Genomic DNA, 17,870 nt, shown 5'->3' with positions numbered 1-17,870 from the left:
GCTCAGGGATGGGTGGAGATCCAGGAGCCTCAGATTGATTTTGGAATAGCTCTGAGTGAGTAGAATGGGTGTCTTGGCTTACAGTCTCATCTGCAGTTCCCAGTAGCTACAGAACATGAGCCTGGAATATGAAATTAATAAGTATCAACATTTCATAATTCATATGGTAAGGAGTTTACAACCAGATTTTGTGCAGTTCTTAAACATTCTTTATATATTGAAACGATTAAAACTTAGTATTTTTACATAAAGCTGCATGAAACATTCCAAAGATATATTCAAGTTTTCTTCTATTAAAAATTTATTTTAAATATGCTTTTCTCTAAAGAATATACCCTGAGCCTACTACAATGGTTTCAGAGTAATAAAAACAATGAGAATTTCATGTGAGCCCACTCACATATCCAACAAGAAAGAGCATCCTGATCAGTCAAACATCATTGTAAAATTGAAGCCAATTTTACTGTTTAAAATATAAGGCAAATTTTTTTATGAACCAAAAAAATATGCTTCCTTTGTTGGCACCCTGCATCAGCACTGGAAGAGGATCATTTATTGTCCTCTGTTCCTCTACTTTTTGCAAGAGTTAATGCAATGGAAGAGGATCCTGCTTTCCCTAAGGAAGAGCATGCAAGACAGATTTACTCCTATCTCCACAGCACACCCCAGAGAAGTCACCACTGAGTTGAAATCAGTGCTTGCACAGGCAATGTCTATTTTGTGTCAGCTGTGAACACCAGGCAATAAAGGCCCTTTTATTTACTACCACTTACTTCTATAAAACAGAAATTTGTGCTATTAAGAGCCCCTTTTTTCTCTGCCAGCACAAATGAAAGTGTCTTCCCAGCTATTTTCCATACACCACAGGCTTGTGCCTGCCCAGTTTGACCCTCACCAGCCAGAATGAATATAGTTCTTCATTCTGCACATACCAATGGCATTCCATGTTTGGAACAGGCTATATAAGCTGTGCATTGTGGCTGCCCTTGGGTTGGATGTAGTGGTGGTATCAGCTGCATCACTCCCAGTCTTGTTCCAAAGCAGAGAAATCCCTGGCGATTCAGCAACCAGCTGGGGGAACTTGGAACTTCAAAACACAGCTGAGGTCACCAAGAGTTTGTCTGAAGTTAGTTAAAACCATCATCTTTAAATAAATTCAGTTAAAATCTTGGAGGGGGAGGTGAGAGATGCTGCTTGCTCGCTCTATCGAGAAGTCCCCCTCAATGAACTAAACTGGCATGGATCCTACATTTTCCCACTTTTATCATTTAGAACTCGATAATTTATTAATAAAATATTTTTTTACAGTAGTGCCTATGAAGTGCCTAATGAAGACTACAGTTTTCTTGCATTAAAGAGCAACAGGTGTAGGCATTTATTTGGAGTCCAAGGCAGGTGTTGGGACTTAATTTGCAGTCCAATCTAAGTGATTTGTAGCAGATCACTTCCATTCAGTATGACAGTATGGTGGCAGGATAATTGGTCCCATCTCATTTCAGGATATTTTCAAAATTTACTACATTTTTGCTTTCATGTTTGCCTCAACCAGAAGCTACGGAAGAAGGAATTACCTTTTTTTTTTTTTTTGTACATATGAGTAACCTAATTGATTAACTTGCATCTGTGTGAGTAGCAGCAGTGAGATATTCACATCTACTTCCTTTGGTGAAAGAAGGAGAAAGAAATGGACAGCAAAACAGTGTTAATTTTTATATTTTCATTCAATAAAGGTAAAAGTTAAGCTTCTAAGTTGTACTTTTAAGTGTAAACCATGCAAACATTCTTGCAAAATTTTGGAAGCCTCGACTGCTGCTGAAGTCCTGGAGGCACAGTAGGCAATCTAAGATGAGACTCTTTTACCACATGTGGCCCTGCAGGCATATAATCCCAATTTCATGAGCAACAGTTCAGGTGGAAAGCCACAAATCATTTGTCATGTTAGCTTGTTCAGTGGCTGGACAAGAAGTGTTTATTTAACACATTAAGGTTACAAAGGCTGTGAAAGTAAGCAGGGTCGCAGTAAAAAATTTAAACATTCATTTTGACAGAATGACAACTATGACAACCATTAAAGATGTCTTAAAATCTAAATCTAAGAAGTTATATGGTCAGCAAGGATAAACTACTGTTCTGTTACTTCCTTATATGTGGAATTCTTTCCTATTTAAAATCACTGCTAATCTGAGAATGTAGAAGATGGGCTGATTTTTATTGTATTTGACTACCCAAACAAAATCCTAGTGTAGTTAAGCTTTGAATTCAGCCTGTGGTACACGACTGAGTTTTTTTGGTAGTAGAACTGCCAAATGAATGTACACTGAGGATTATATTTGGGGAAAAAAGGGAGGATCTAAGGATTACAAAACGTGTACCTGCTCATCTATCAGGTTTGCACATGCATGTGTTTAGCAAGAATTAGCATTAAATACCCAGAGGGTCTATGCTGCCTCTGTGCTATACTCAAACTGTCCACCAAGTTTTCTTTTCAAAGACCTGTGCCTAAGCAGCAAATGAGAACCCAAGTGCACGCTTTGCAGAGAAGGCATCTGCATTTTTAATTTAACAAAAACTGCAATAAAACCAACGTTTTCTTCCTGAGAAAGAGCTGGTCCAGGAATAATTATCCCAAATCTATTTAGCAGTTTGCAGACTGTCTAATGTAATGTAATGCAATGGGGCAAACCAGAACTATCTGATTAGGATTTGTCAGTTTGCTACCTGTATTTTGTCTTTAAAAGATCTTGCTTAGAAAGTTGCCAGGCATTTGTTTTTATTTATTCAATTGTTTTGGTTAAAATTCTGCATTACCTCCTCTGAGTTCATTACATACAGTAGCATTTAGGCTTTTAAAATTATGTTGCAAATCTTAAGGTTTGATGAGCATTTGCATCATTGAAATTAATCTATACTCTCTTAGGGAAAAGGATTTGCATTTGTTTGGGGAATTTTGGTTTTGGAGTTTATGTTTGTTGCTAGACCAATATATCTAGACCTGTTCTAGTTTGGTTTAATAAACAGTACTTGGAAGAATAATCAAAACTCATTTTGAATGTACAAATGCATCAACCTATTCCTAAAATATGTTTTAACATGACTTTATCTCAAATACTTTGATGTTCCAGTATGTCTATCTGTGTAATTTGTAATTGTTCAGTGCAAGTTTTTTCTTATTTTACCAAAGTATCCACATGTGACAATTTTGCAAGTATTTTCCATCTCTGTCGTGTACTCCCACAGAGGTTGAATATTGCATGAGTTTATTTTTCTATCCTCCACTCCCTCTTCCACTTGAAAGTGTTAAGGTGCAGAGAGGGGCAGGAAGAGAAACAAGAGGCACACAGCAGCGTCCATATGATGGCTGAGCAAAGCAGGTCTCCTCAGCCTGCAAAGGGACAGTTGAAGTAAAATATGCATCTAGTAAACCATGAGAGGAACAAAGAGGGTGGATAGCAATTGGTTGTTCACTATTTTCAGTGTAAACACTACAGAGTATCCAATAAAGCTAATAAGAGGGAAAGTTTAAAAAAAAAAAGGAGGAGCTTCTTCATGTAACTGACAGGTAGGCTATGAATCTCTGTCTCACAGTGCTGTGAATGCTTGAAATGGATAGGGGGCCAAAGGGAGACTGCAGGGATTGCCAGACACCACGACTGAGTCACATGGTCCCTGAGCCATCAGTGGCTGCAGACTGGGACTGCTTTTGCTCAGCTCCCACATCTTCCCTAGAAACAAGCTTCTGGCCAGTGCCAGAGACAGAACTCTGGGTTAGCCTGTCCTTTAGTTTTATCCAGTTCCTACAGCACCAGCTGATGTATGAACTCATCAGGTATGGTAAGATTCATATTATTGTCAATACTAGTGACTTAAAATATGGTTGTAGCATATCCTTAAATCTTCATGTTTTCCATTCCTTCTGACCTGATCTACACCAGAAGATTGTACCAGGTAAAATATACTGTAAAATGAATCAGCCAATTGTGCAAACCTACATTGTGCATACCTACACTTGACTGTGTTGAACTTCTTTCAAGCCAGTTTAAGTTGGTAATATTCTGGTTTTGGTTCATTCAAATAACAAGTTTGTGCTGCATTAAAGATCAAAACTTAACTGTACCCAGTTTCTTGGAGTCATGTTTCTTTGCTCTTAATTTTACTGCTTTTTTCTTAAAGTTAACGTTTTTCCCTTCTCTGTAACATACTGAGCATAGACAGTAAGCATCTATCATACTGTAGTTTATTTTAAATTTAAGAGCCAAAGGGTTTGGCAGAAAGAGTTTTCATTTTTTGTCAACAGAAGCATACGCTTCTGTTTTATGTAACTAATGCTAAAATGAAAGTCCACAGCAGCTGTAGCCCATTTTTCCATTTCCACACACTTACCATTTGTAAAGTCTCCAAAGATTCAGGTCTCATGGAGAACACTGTTTTGTTACTGCTCAACAATTGTATTTGATCTTTGAGCAGTGAGAAGACCGGATCTCTGCCAACATTTTAAAATCAACCATATAAAAATGAAAAGGCCTGGATTCAGAATTAAACACCACTTAATTATCGCAAACGTGTAAGTCTCTTTTTTCCCTTTCTGCATGTTATGAAATGTTACAATCTTTTCTCAACATATGTGTAGAGGCAGCATACTCTGTGAGTGGATAAACCACTAGGCTTAGACTTCTAAGACTCAGATTCTACCATGGACTCTGTTACAGGCACCAGGGAAAATCCTATCACATCTTCCTGGACAAACTTTTCAGCAGAAAAATGTAATGACAATAGAGATGCATATCTAGGTTATTTATTTATGATTATGTGCATTATTTTATGGAAAGAATGAATTGCACCCTGTAATTTTCCGGTTGTTTCTAGTAAGGCTTTCAATTAAATAATTTTACTTGTCTTCTCACCCGAAATTTCCTCATTCCGGTTTAAATTGGATCCACCTTCCAGGTCACTAAGCACTTCGAGAGTACCAGTTGTCACAAAACCAGGTGTAAATGTAGGAGGGTGCATACACAGAAAGAAAATGCAGAGGAAAACCTGAGGGTTTCCTAAGACCTTGTTTTCAAAAGGGGAGCTTGTTGTACTTAGAATTTTTGTTCCACCTACTGTGTATCTCCAGGCACAAACTAGAAAAAACCCCAGCCCATGAAAATGAACTGTGTATAGTTTGCACTCTCTGTGATAGATTAAACTCCAGAAAGGCTCAGTTATGTTTCACTATACACAGCAATAGGAGACGCTTGGGCAGGCTACATAGCTCAACTAATCCTCCAGCTGCTGACCCACAGCAAATCCATGGCCCTTCTGTGAATCAGAAGAATCACTGTTGTTACAGGGAAGACCCTTGGAGAGAGCTGTGGCAGAGATCCAGCGCAACCTTGCAGGCTGCCTGGGGGCAGTTCACCCCCTTGAGGATGGAGGTGCCTGGAGCAAAGAAGAAAATGCCTGCTCCTGTGCTGCAGAACGGTGCTCTCCTAGTGCATGAGCAGGGGCAGGAGCACCCCTGCCCTGGAGAGAGGGCGTGTGACAGGGCAGCTGCTCCGTGCGCTCCAGGCAATGAACTGCTTTACAAACCTTTCCTGTTGGAGAGGGTTTCTCTCAACAAAGTATTCAGAAGACATTTCTGTGACTTCCCAAAAACAAAGAACTGAACAGCCAAGAGGTACATTGTCTCTAGGTGGCAAAATGAATAAGATAACAAGACTGTAAGTTGAGGATAGACAGGGTAAAAGGGGGAGCAGCGATACATGGTAGGACTGCAGGGGCTTATGGACCTATTCTCAAAAGAGATTACTTCAATTTTCACAATAAAAAAATGTAGGTACAGACTAAATTCAACCCAAACCACTTACAAATCCACAGGATGTCTATGCTCTCCAGAGGCACCATTTTTGTGCCTCTCTGAATTGGGTCCTGAAGGTCACAGGCAAAATTATTTTTGGCTTTAGCTATAAGATCAGTGTGTGCTCTGGCTCTTTTCTTCTTAACCATTTCTGTGCAAGTGGAATGGAGTCTAATCAAGTTTCTTTTTCAACAGGTTTTAATTTTCTTGTTACAACCAAGAAAAAACTACAATTTAAAGTATGTTGTAGCTAGACAGAATACTGAAAGAATATTCAGAAGAAAAAGAACCACTTCGAGGTGCTATTTAAGAAAATAGATGTGTTTTCTTCCACTCTGACAAACTTGAACTCACCCCTATCATACCCCTGTATATATTTTGGTGGTTTTTGAATAGATCACTAAAGAGCTCAAAAAAGTTATCAGTAATGATATGAATCTCCATCTGTTGCCAGCCCCCTTTGAGAGCTTGTCTTTCCTATGAAAAAACATTTAGTGGAGCATTTTGCCAGCTTTTTAGAATGACCATAAGAGGCCTCAGACTCTCAGCTTTCATAGCTATATTCCAAAATTAGAGTGTTCTCACAAATTGGCGAGTTTCCAATTTCTGAAACAAAGTATAGCAAAATCCAGCACTGTGAGCCATTAGCACTTGTCCCCAACATCCAATGTTTAAGCACCTCTGCTGGTGCTCTCCAGCTACCCACAAGAGTTACCTGGACTATGGTAAAGAAATTACTTACAGTTGGAACTGTAATTCAGCTAGCAGGAAATTTAACAAGGGCCACCAAAAGGTCATATTTAAGAAGAAAAACACCAAAGGAACCTTATGAATATGCTTTAAACTAGTAAAGAACACAGGTTATTTTGATACTTGTCTTTCCAGTGTTAGTTCTGTAATAATTTGTCTGGAGATGCAGTGAAGATTTTCAAGAAATTCATGTGGATCTCCTTATTGAATATTTTTTCAACGGGGGACCAAGCTCTTGTCTTAATTTTGAAGAAGAGAATAGTCCTCGTAAGGAAATGTCTTGAGCCTTTAAACCTGAGACAAAAGGAGCCAAGCCGAATGGAGCTGTGTGGAGCTGGGTGCAGCAGAGCAGAGCAGTCTGAAGTGGCGGCACTGCACGGAATTGAACCAGTGGAATGGAGAAGCAAGGTCCTAAGCAGTGGTGCTGCGCAGTGTGGATAATCCAGCTTTTTTGGGGGTTCGTGCTTCATTTTTTTCTTGGCTCGGCCTCAGGAATGGGAAACCCTGGCAGCAGGAGGGCCCACCATCTTGTCTTTGTGCTGGGAAGCCACGTGGCACTGGGCGCAGGAACATCCTCCTGCCGTCTTGTCTCAGAAATAACTCTGTGTCATTGCTGAGCCACAGGAACATCCACCATCTTGTCTTTGCCTCAGGAATAACCAAATGTCACTAATGAGTCACAAGAACGTCCCCCTGCCATCTTGTCTTTGCCTCAGGAGTAACCACTGCCATTGCTGAGTCCCAGGAACATCCCCCTGCCATCTTGTCTTTGCCTCGGGAATAACCACTGTCATTGCTGAGTCACAGGAACATCCCCCTGCCATCTTGTCTTTGTCTCGGTGGCCATGCAGAGCTAAGTCAAGGTGGTGAGCACCTTTTGTGTGTAAAGCACCTTCTCTTTTTGTATACTTTTGTTTTCAATATTGCTGCTGTCACTGTGTGTTTCTTACTCCATTGCTGTTTGCTTTCAGTAAATTGTTATCTCAACCCAGGCTGTCCTTTGTCCCTCCCTCACCAGAGAGGGATGGGGGAAGGGGAGAGTCTTATTTGGAGTTTAATTCCTAGCTGCTGTTAAACCATCACATTAGTCTATCCCCATCATCCAGGTCAATAATGAAGATGATGAACAGTATTGGACCCAGTAGGGACATGACCAGTTCTTGCTTGATTACTTTGTCACCTTTGGAAGCATCTTAATATTTCAAAGGTGAAAATTATTCTAAGCCCTCTCTGCCCATATATTTTGCCTTCCTCCTTCTTCACCAGGGTTTCTGCAGGCCATCAGTTCCCAGCCCTACTCTTCTTTTTGAGAATCAACTACTAGCTGATGATCACTGGCACATCCATAGAGACTGTGGTAGACCCAAATTTTCATCACAAATACCTAAAAATCCATACACTATAAGGCATGTTTGACTCCAACATTCTCCATAGACTCCTGACAACCTCCAGAATAGAACAGAAAGCCTCACTTTTTGAGAGATCTTAGTGGCAGCATTTTATCTGGTTATTCATTTTGCTGTACAGCGTACGTGCATTTCATATTTCAATGACAAAGGAGCAATTCACAAAGGTTCACTTCAATGAGAATGTGCCTCAATGATAGGGAGGTTTGGGGGGGCGACTTAGAGCAGGAGCTTAACTTCAGACACTCTAAATCATAGCTCTGAAGGAACCCCTTTCTTTCCAGTGCCTGTAAAGGAAGTGCAGAGAGATTAGCCTCAATCAACACTCCTCTAAATGTCAATGCAAAAGATTGCATATGATGGCAGTTAGGAAATCAGATCGTTTAATGCAGCCATTAATTAAACAGAAACATGAAGGCAGTCTCACGCTACATTTTCATAATGCAATTGAACTAGAGTTTCAGTGTTTGAAAAGATTTTTGTGATTAATTGCATCTGTAGAAGCGACGAAATACTAAGCGTCTGAAAAATTACCCCTTGATGCCCCTAGCACATTTAAGTGAGCAAAAAAGGTACCCTGTCTTTTCATAAGTGCACTTACAATACAAAAAGAAATGGTTTGAAGAACCGTCATTCAAAACATGGTATATAACTGCTGCAGCATATAAATAAAGCAGAATGAAATCTTTGTGAAAATGTTTGTGCACACTGTAAGATTTAATGTTTCCTTAAAAACACCGTTTACAAAAGGGGTTGATATACTAAAAAATGCACTTAACCTTTGGACTGTGTGCCTGAGCATTTCCTGGTATAGGTTCATGGTGGCAGCATGAGGTACCATAAATCTGTGGAAGACACCACAGTAAATGTGGAAATTGATGTTCCTGGACTCCATCATGGGTGGACTCCATTGTGTTAGGGGGAAACAGGCAAATGCTTTTGGCCAAGGAGCAGGAGTAAAGAAAAAACTGCACCCCTATGTTGAAAACATGTATTGCTTTAGAGGAAACATTATCAATAGTCAATAAAGCAATACATTGGGTAATATTAATTTCTAAATTCCAAGCCGGAGTAGTATTTCCATTTTGTATCAATCAGGATCCAGCAACAATTCTGTAGGATTTAAACCAACATAAAGATCTTTTCATGTGCAAAATATAAAGGTCTTTCCTCTATGAGCTACTAAAAATCCCAAGATAGGCACAAAGGTTTTTCTGAAAAGTCTCATCCCAACCAGATGAATGAATACTTGCAATACTTATGTATGTGAGGGATGTTGAGAGATCTGTATTCCTCATAATATTGAGAGAATTTTCTGAAGCTGAAATATTTACCAGCAGAGACACCATTAAATCTGTCTTTTACACCACATTATGGATGTGAACACGGAGAATTACTATATGCCCAAGATTAAGCATCTTAACTGTGATATTCTTCTGTAAAGTATTCTTTCTGAAACATTAACAAGCTCTCAGATTACATTTATTGTTAGCATTAATTTCTTCTCTTGTTTGCTACTGGTAAGTGTTTTTACTAAAGTGTGCATGGCTTTATCTACATAGAAAATGCAATAGGAGGTATTCCAATGTAATGTAAATATGGGACTACAATACAACTCAGGTAGAAATCATAGCATTTCTCCATCACTTTTCCCATGAGTAATTGTTGCATAGCAGCTTATTTGACACAGAAGAATGAAATGCTACTTTAATGGTTTTTACTGAAAAGAGCAAGATCTCTAACATACAAGACAACTCAGCAGGTCTGTACAAGTTAAGCAGATTATTAAAAGAACACAGTATGAAAAGATGAGGTAGACCACTCCAGTGCATATAAAACATTTTCTCATTAACACTATTTTATTGAGAAGCCATCAGAGACTTATTAAGTGCATGATCAGTTTACTAGAATTTCCTTTATTATCAGTTGATATTTTTTCTCTCTATATCTCTCTCTTTCTCTCACTTTTCTCCTCCGAAGGCTCTAGGATCTCTTAGTGGTAATTATTAATATGTGATGAGTATTTTGGCCCTTAGCATATAAACATGTATTAGATATGCAGGTACTGAGCTATACAAACACCATTAATTTCAGAGGAGGAATTTTGGGGAACATATTCGTGGCAGCTGAGTTATGGTAGATTTGGTGTTATGTCTGGGCTCTGAGCCAGCCTTAAAATCCTTCCCATACTACCAACCATTAAGGGCACACAATCACTGATGGGGGTGTCAGCTTGAGGCTGTATAAGAAAGCTGAGACCCAAAGAAAGCCAAATATATGGAAGGCAGCTCTGAGACAGCTTGGCAGCAAGTCAGATTCTAAGCAGTAATGCTTGTATGAAATATATTCTGCCTTCCACGCTTAATAGTAATAAAGTTTGATTGAAGTCATGTTCAAATTGCACTCTGTCTGATGCCAGGTATTTAATATTAAGCAGTTTGGGGAGTTTTGCTATCTGAAGCAAAAGAGATTTAGATTTATTCCAGACTTTCACAGTAGAAACTAGCTCTGTGGCCTGGAGCCATTGAGCCAGAAAAAAAAAAAGAAAAAGAAAAAGAAAAGGCTACTGGAGATCTGATCATCTTCCTTTTGGCAGAAAAACTCATGGTTCTTTTGCGTGCTTTTCAAAATTTTTCTGACATAAGAGGAGTTACCCTTTGCTGCAGCACCAGGAAATCCCCATCTTGCCTTGAAACTGCTGCAGGGTCAAATATGATGATATTATTTCTTTCTACAAACGCAGAGCTCCGAACTACTGTAATGATGAACTCCCATCTCCCTTCCTCCCTCCCTCTTTTACAGAGACACTTCCTTGCCCTTGTGTTTGCAAAAATTAATTTTGCTGCAAACAAGAAACTCAAAACCAGAGAAGCAAAAGGAAAGAACCACAAGTTACATACTGTCTTTTCCTTTGTTATTTAGAAAGCCTCCTGCTCCTCTGGCAATCCAATTATATTTGAAGCCTGGCTCATGACTTTCGAATACTCTCTGGCACATCAGATATCCTTGGGGACCCACAGCAGGCTCTGATGTTCCATAAAACCTGTATTAGGTTAATACATAATTCACCATTTAGAAGACAGATAGAGGGACAGCCTTGCCAATACAAATTCTCAGTTTACTCTTAGGTGATAGGCGATACAGAGCCTGTATTTGAACTCTGATTAAAGATTTTATTAGCTCAACATTTCATATCACTAGCTAACAGCACACCATGCAAATGTGTTGTATTCATTTGGATTTACATTTGCTTGGGTGGTTTTACCTATAATGCAGCTACAGACACTTATCAGGATAAGAATTGTCAATAAAGTAATCTGTATACTGAGGGAGATAAATCCTTACCTGGAGCATAAACAAAGAATTTAAAATTCAGAACCATTGGCATAAAGGGTTTTGAAATGTGCCTACAGGGTAAGTGTCCTTTTGAATCTAAGTGCAGGTAACAACAGGAAATTAGGAGCATTCTTCCACACTGAGCTGTGGCCTGGGAAAGCAGGTGACTTTGTGCAAACATGCAAAAAGTGTACAAACATGTCCCCTCTTCCTGAGCACCCTTAGCTACACCCTTGCAGTAACACCTGAGAGTTGTTTCAGGCTCTCTGCTTGCTACAGAGAACGTTTTACTCTTCCATTCCACCACCTTCTGTGTTTTTAAACTATTTTTGTTGTTATATCTTGGTCTATCCCTAGGAGATGATAATATTTTGCAGACAAAACTGTAGGTCTTTACTAATGACCCAGTCATCCCAGTCTCCAAGGTTTTGTGGTTTCCTGAGTGGGGAGGCAGCAGAGCAGCAACCTCAGCTCTTTCTGCAGATTGATCCCAGTGGACTGCAATGCATCTGCATTTTGACCAATTTTCTGTTCACTGACCAAACCAAGTCAAGAGTCAGGATGACAGTGAAACATCTGCAAAGAAGAGAGCACACTTCTTCCTTCTACTGCTGGAGATTCTGGCTAATTTTGGAATGCTTTTGGCTACAGCAACACAATAGTTTCAGCTTTGCGCTATTTTGTGCCTCCTGTGTTTTTCCTTGCTGCAGGGGAAGTGGGAGGAGAGGAAAAGGATTTTCCCTGGTGCAATTGTTTGTGTCAGGTAAACTCTCCATAAATCTCTTCTTGAGGAATTCAGTTCATTAAAGCCCAATTAGACACCAATGGCTTGATTTACCTCATTAAGGCTAATTTAAATTAGCAGAAAGAGCAAATTGCTATTAGGGATTTATAGCTAGAGTTTTAGTGGACTGTGGAGAGACAAGGCAAAGGCTTGTTTGCTTTGACTATTCTTTTTACTCACCCATATTTTTGAGCATAAATACACATTATGCATTTACTAAACATGGAGTCAAACTGAACTTGAGACAAGGAAGACATTGCCAAATAAAGTAATTTAACTGCAATTCTTGTGTGTGTGTGTGTGGTGTTTGGATTTTTTGGGGGAGGGGGTTGTTTGATTGTTTTTTTGGTTTTTGTTTTGTTTTGTTGTTCTTTCAGTTGTTGTTGTTGTTTGTATTTCTTTGAAGTATAACCACATTTTTCTTTGAGATATATTATGTGAAAAGACTTAAAAAAATGAAAATAATCTGGGTGAGTTTTGTCTTTCCCATAAGACTTGTAGGAGAAGAAAATAAAGTTCCTCCAGAATTTGCATTTGCATGCATTGCATCTGCCAGCATTAAAAGAGCAGGTTTATTCAGTTTTGGAAACAATTATATATGCAAGAGTCTGTGCACACGTGATGGAGAAGGATATGGGCACCACAATATATTCACAATTTCAAGAACTTTCTGAGTGAGTATTCTGGGCAAAAACTGATCCAGGTAGAATATCAAGCTCTTTCAGAGGCCTGGATCCATATGAAAGGGAACTTTCATTCTTTTCTTTACCAAGCTGAAAATGTTATCACTATCCCAGAAGTGGCTGCATGACTAGGAAAGCACCTACACATATTTATGTGACTCTATAAATCTTTTAATTTGGATTCATAAAGTCAGCTTGTGCTCCTAGAGGCCTGTAAGCAATCAAAATTTTGATATTTAACCTATACTGCTCATCCAGTCTCCCTCTAAGGTTAACAAATATGCAAGAAGACTTTTACAGGTCCTCGACAAGAGCTGTGTGGTCATCTTGTCTTTACTGCCAGATTGCATGCTACACTACTGTGTGTGCTGGGGTGCATTGCTTTAAGAAGGCAGAAGCTAGGTAAGGTCACATGTTATCTTTTTTTTTCAGCTTACAATCAGCTGTCATATGGTACAATATTTCAGAGGGTTTACTAGAGGTAAAATTTCAAGATTTTGAGTCGGCATTTGTATTGGGTTTGCATGGCCAGGTTTTGGTAGTGGGGATGCTGCAGGGGCTGCTTCTGTAAGAAGTTGCCAGAAGCTTCCTCTGTGTCCAGCAGAGCCAATGCCAGCTGGCTCCAGGATGGACAGGCTGCTGGCCAAGGCTGGGACAACCAGAACTGGTGGGAACACCACTGTGAAGAGGAAAAAAGTTATTGCACAGATGTAATTGCCACCAGAGAAGAGCAGGGTGAGAATATGTGAGCAGAGCAGCTCTGCAGACAGCACAGTCAGTGGAGCAGGGGGAGGGACAAGGTGTTCCTGGTGCTGGAGCTGAGGCTTCCCTGCAGCCCATGGTGCAGCCCGTGCCACAGCCCATGCTGAGGCAGGAGTGCCCCTGCAGCCCACAGAGGTCATTGGGAGTGCAGAGATCCACCTGCAGCCTGTGGAAGAGACTGGTGCTGGAGTGGGTGGATGCCTGAGAGGAGACCATGAACCTGTGGGAAGCCCATGCTGGAGCAGCGTCCTGCAGATCCATGGAGAGAGGAGCCCACACTAGAGCAGGTTTCCTGGTAGGACTTGTGACCCTGTGGGGGACACACACTGGAGCAGGCTGTGCCTGAAGAACTGCACCCCGTGGAAGGGTGATCCTCATTGGAGCAGTTTGTGGAGAACTGCTGTCTGTGAGACTCCTGTTGGAGAAGTTCATGGGGAACTGTCTCCCATGGGAGGGACCCCACGCTGGAGCAGGGGAAAGACTCCTTTCCTTGAGCAATAACGGGAACAATGTGTGATGAACTGACTACAACTCCCCTTCCCTGTCTCCCTGTACTGCAGAGGGGAAGGAGGGAATGGTGGGGGAAAGTGTTTTGAAGGTCTTATTTTACTTCTCATTATCCTGCTCTGATTCTGTTAGTCATAAATTTAATTAAGATCTCTAATTGGAGTCTGCTTTGCATGTGATGGTATTCAGTGAGGCATCCCTCCCTGTCCTTATCTCAACTCATGAACCCCTTCTTATATTTTCTCTCCCCTGTCCAGCTGTGGAGAGAAGTGTTAAGAGGCTTTGGTGGGTGTCTGGTATCCAGCCAGAGTCAACCCACTATCAGACACTGTATCAGACACCACACTCCAAAAGCTGCACTAAACTACAACATGGGTATAAATTGTGTATGTGTGTGTGTGTGTGTGTATACGTGTACCTATAATACCCCATTTGCCAAACAAAGGATGTAATAGTACATCGTCTGATTCATGCAAAAGGTCCTCCCTATGAAGAGCCAATCTCAGGAATGATTTCCACTCCAGATTTATGTTCACCTATCTAAGGTTACATGTGCTTAAGAAAAAGGTACTCAGATACATCACTGCCATCAGTTTGTACTTTTTCGGCCTAAGACTCTTAAAAGAGGAGGGACAGATTGCTTAAATCAAGTAGCTGAGCATTTGAACTCAAATTTTGTAACTGAAGTTGGTAATAAAGTTTTATATACAGCAGAAAAATAGTTAGTTTTGATCACAGTTTTCTCTTGTACTAAAGATACTGCAAAGATGTGCTCTATCAGGAATATTTTCAGCTTAAAACATCAGTTCTTTGCAGTTAAACACTCAGGCTACAGACTGGGAGCTCATCAAAGCCATTGAACTATGCCAGACAAATCAAAAATATAGGTATGCATTCAGCAGTCAAGAACAAATGCAAACACTGGAACAAAAATATTTATCCATCTCAAATGGAAAGTTATTTCTGATATTCTGAAAAGGAGCCAAAGCATTAATAGCAAGAGAAGATAAAATATAACTGCAACCTCAAGGTCACCAAAAGTTCTGTTGAAGGCTTATAGTTGCGTCTTAGTAACAGAGATAAATCGTAACCTTCTACTTTTGGAAATTCGTCTTCAAAATACCCACAGCTGGCACAGCTCTCATTCCCATTGCTCTCTCTGACCCATCTCAGAGTGCTTGAAAAGAAACAGGATACTGACAAAAGACCATGTCCCAGATCTAGAAGCTTCTTTGTACTTTTTTAGTCTTTCTTCTCTGATTTTCCTAACAGTCATTGATAAAAAATGCCTATCTCTTCTGTGCTAAAGCTTACTATCCTTTTGAAAGCAATGTTAAAATCTAGTTGTTACATCTGGTAGTTTTCTCTGGTGAGGTTCATGGGAGAAATTTGGAGATCATTTTACACAGAAACCCAGAAAACTGTGATTGCAATTTAAGTCATGTGAAGTCAGTACTCTCAATTAAACTGAATTTTCACTTTACCCCCTAGGAAGATTTAGTATGTGAAAATTTGCACATGCCAACTAAAGGGAATTTTTTTCAGGAGCTGTGCAGAACAGCCTTTCTCCATCACTGCCTGGATTGTGAGTGAGCCTACATTGACCCCAAAGTTAAAATCAACAATTAAACTCTTAAATGCTCTTAACGGTGTGGTCTGGTGAGCAGCTGAGCCGGTCTAAGAGGCTGCTGTTGCCAGAAGGCAGTACCTTCTTCCTGCTGTCCCTCCTCCTCCTCTTCCTGCACTTCATCCACAGGTTCAATCCCTCTTCAGAGCTGCAGCCCCCCTGCAAAGCAGCCACAGTCTGAGCAGGAAGGGAAGGCAGAAACTGAACGACTGCTTCAAGATAACACAGTAAGCCAGTAGAAGAGCAGACCAAAGCTCTGATCTTTCCAATGCCAACCCCCACAACAAGTCTGCTCTGTGCCTTGTCTAAACAGTCCCAGATAGGTCAGCATGGGAAAACAGGAAGAGGTAAAATAAACAGAGGGCTTCTTTCTCCCTCCTTCAGGAAAACGAAGTGGTCAAATCAAAGGAACTGATTATCTGCTTATATTCAGAGGAAGGCATTGATATATAGAGATCATCTTTCAGTTTGACAAGTGTTACCAAATGATACCCAGTTTATGCAAGTCACAGGGGAGTGCAGCAGCTCCATTTTTATCCTGATTTTGGAAGGGTCTGGGACTCCTGCAGCTGTGGTGTCCATCTGGCTCTCCACACCGTATCCAATCACTTTTGAACCCACTGGCCAACTTAAACTCAATGTTCACAAAAAGCCATTTCTAGACAGAGGAGAAAGAAACCTAGATTATTACTCTAAGAAAAAGAAAGCTGCAGTCTGTGGCTATTCAGGAGGCAGAGGAGAGAGTCCATCATACTGTGGGAGATTTAGGAGACACAGAGGCAATTTAATGATATTGCAGCAAGGAGTAAATTGATACGAGCTTAGGCTGTATTTGTAAATTGTCACAGGAAACAATACCATAGGAACCCAGATTTGTTAATTCTATTGTTTCTTTCATGGATGAAAAAATATCTTTGTGGAATTTTTAAAACAACATCAGGTGTTTGAATATTTCTGTTCAAAATCTTTTCTTCTGAGTGATCTTTTGCTTTCAAAGAGGCAGGAGGAGATTATATGTTTATGTCTTTTGTGGATGGAGATCCTACACATAAAATAACTGATCAATGCATTTGTATAATTTTGAGTCTTACGTGTGCAGCTTTCCAAAACAAGAAAAATGCACACACCCGCAAAAACATCTGTAATTGTTTTGGCCTCTTCAAAGTGAAGTTCTACAACTTTTTACCAGTGTGTTTCTAATTGCTCAAGTAAATGCAACATTATATCCAAAATTTGAAATGACACACCATAGTGCCTGTCCTAATTAGGAAGAGATGCTTCTGCCAATATTTTTCCAATGAGTCAGAGGCAATGCAATAACATTTCTGAGCCATGGGACAAGTTCAGAAGAAAGTGTATGGTCACAGGCAGTTGCACATCCTGTATTTTGTCCTTTGGAAATTAATGAGCACTTATTAAGACTAAAAGAGTCTTAATATTTTTGGGTTCATTTGGAAATAATGCTGACAAATATTCCTTCATGATTCAAGTCCAGAAAAGTTCAAGTAAAGAAGGACAATTGATTAAGTAAATGTTGTAAATTTTGTTAAGTGAAGAAAAAGTTTGATGCCTGAAAGAGCAGAGGAACCCCAGCGTAACCTCAGTCTGCCACTCTGGCTAGAGGGACTTCAGGGGTTAAACAAACCTGCCCATGGGAGACAAATTCTCCATGTTGTCTAACAGCTGTATCATAACAAACTGAGGCATTTCAGCAAGATCAAGAAGTCTCACTTTTGGAAAGAGTGACTGAATGGGCACGCTTTGGTATATAAAACAGGCTGTATGAAGGATATCCTGCCCAGAGTGTTCAACTGTCCTGTACCATGCAGACTAGCCAACAATAAAAAAAATGAAAAAAAGAGGTCTGAGGGAACTGGACCTCCAGGACTTGATAAATTAGTGCAAATTAATAACTGATATGTGATGGACTGAAAAATCAGAGCTGAATGTTTCTGTGCAGAGTGCAGGGGCAGAGTGCCTCAGCATCAATCAACAGAAGAAGAGGAAAATGCTCCGCGACGGCGGTCGACCAAACAGACATGCAAAGGCCTTGCAAGCTTTCCCGGGGAGCTTGGAATACTGCCTCATTTATTCCAGATGTAACCTACAAGACTCATTTGTTCTGATGATGGCTAGATAGGGGTATTTCATATAAAGGTCTCAAATGGTAAGTGAC

The sequence above is a fragment of the Corvus moneduloides genome, chromosome 1, assembly GCF_009650955.1.
Source record: "Corvus moneduloides isolate bCorMon1 chromosome 1, bCorMon1.pri, whole genome shotgun sequence".
Taxonomy (NCBI): domain Eukaryota; kingdom Metazoa; phylum Chordata; class Aves; order Passeriformes; family Corvidae; genus Corvus; species Corvus moneduloides.
The sequence above is the reverse complement of the archived record's forward strand: the minus strand, read 5'-3'. Positions refer to the sequence as shown.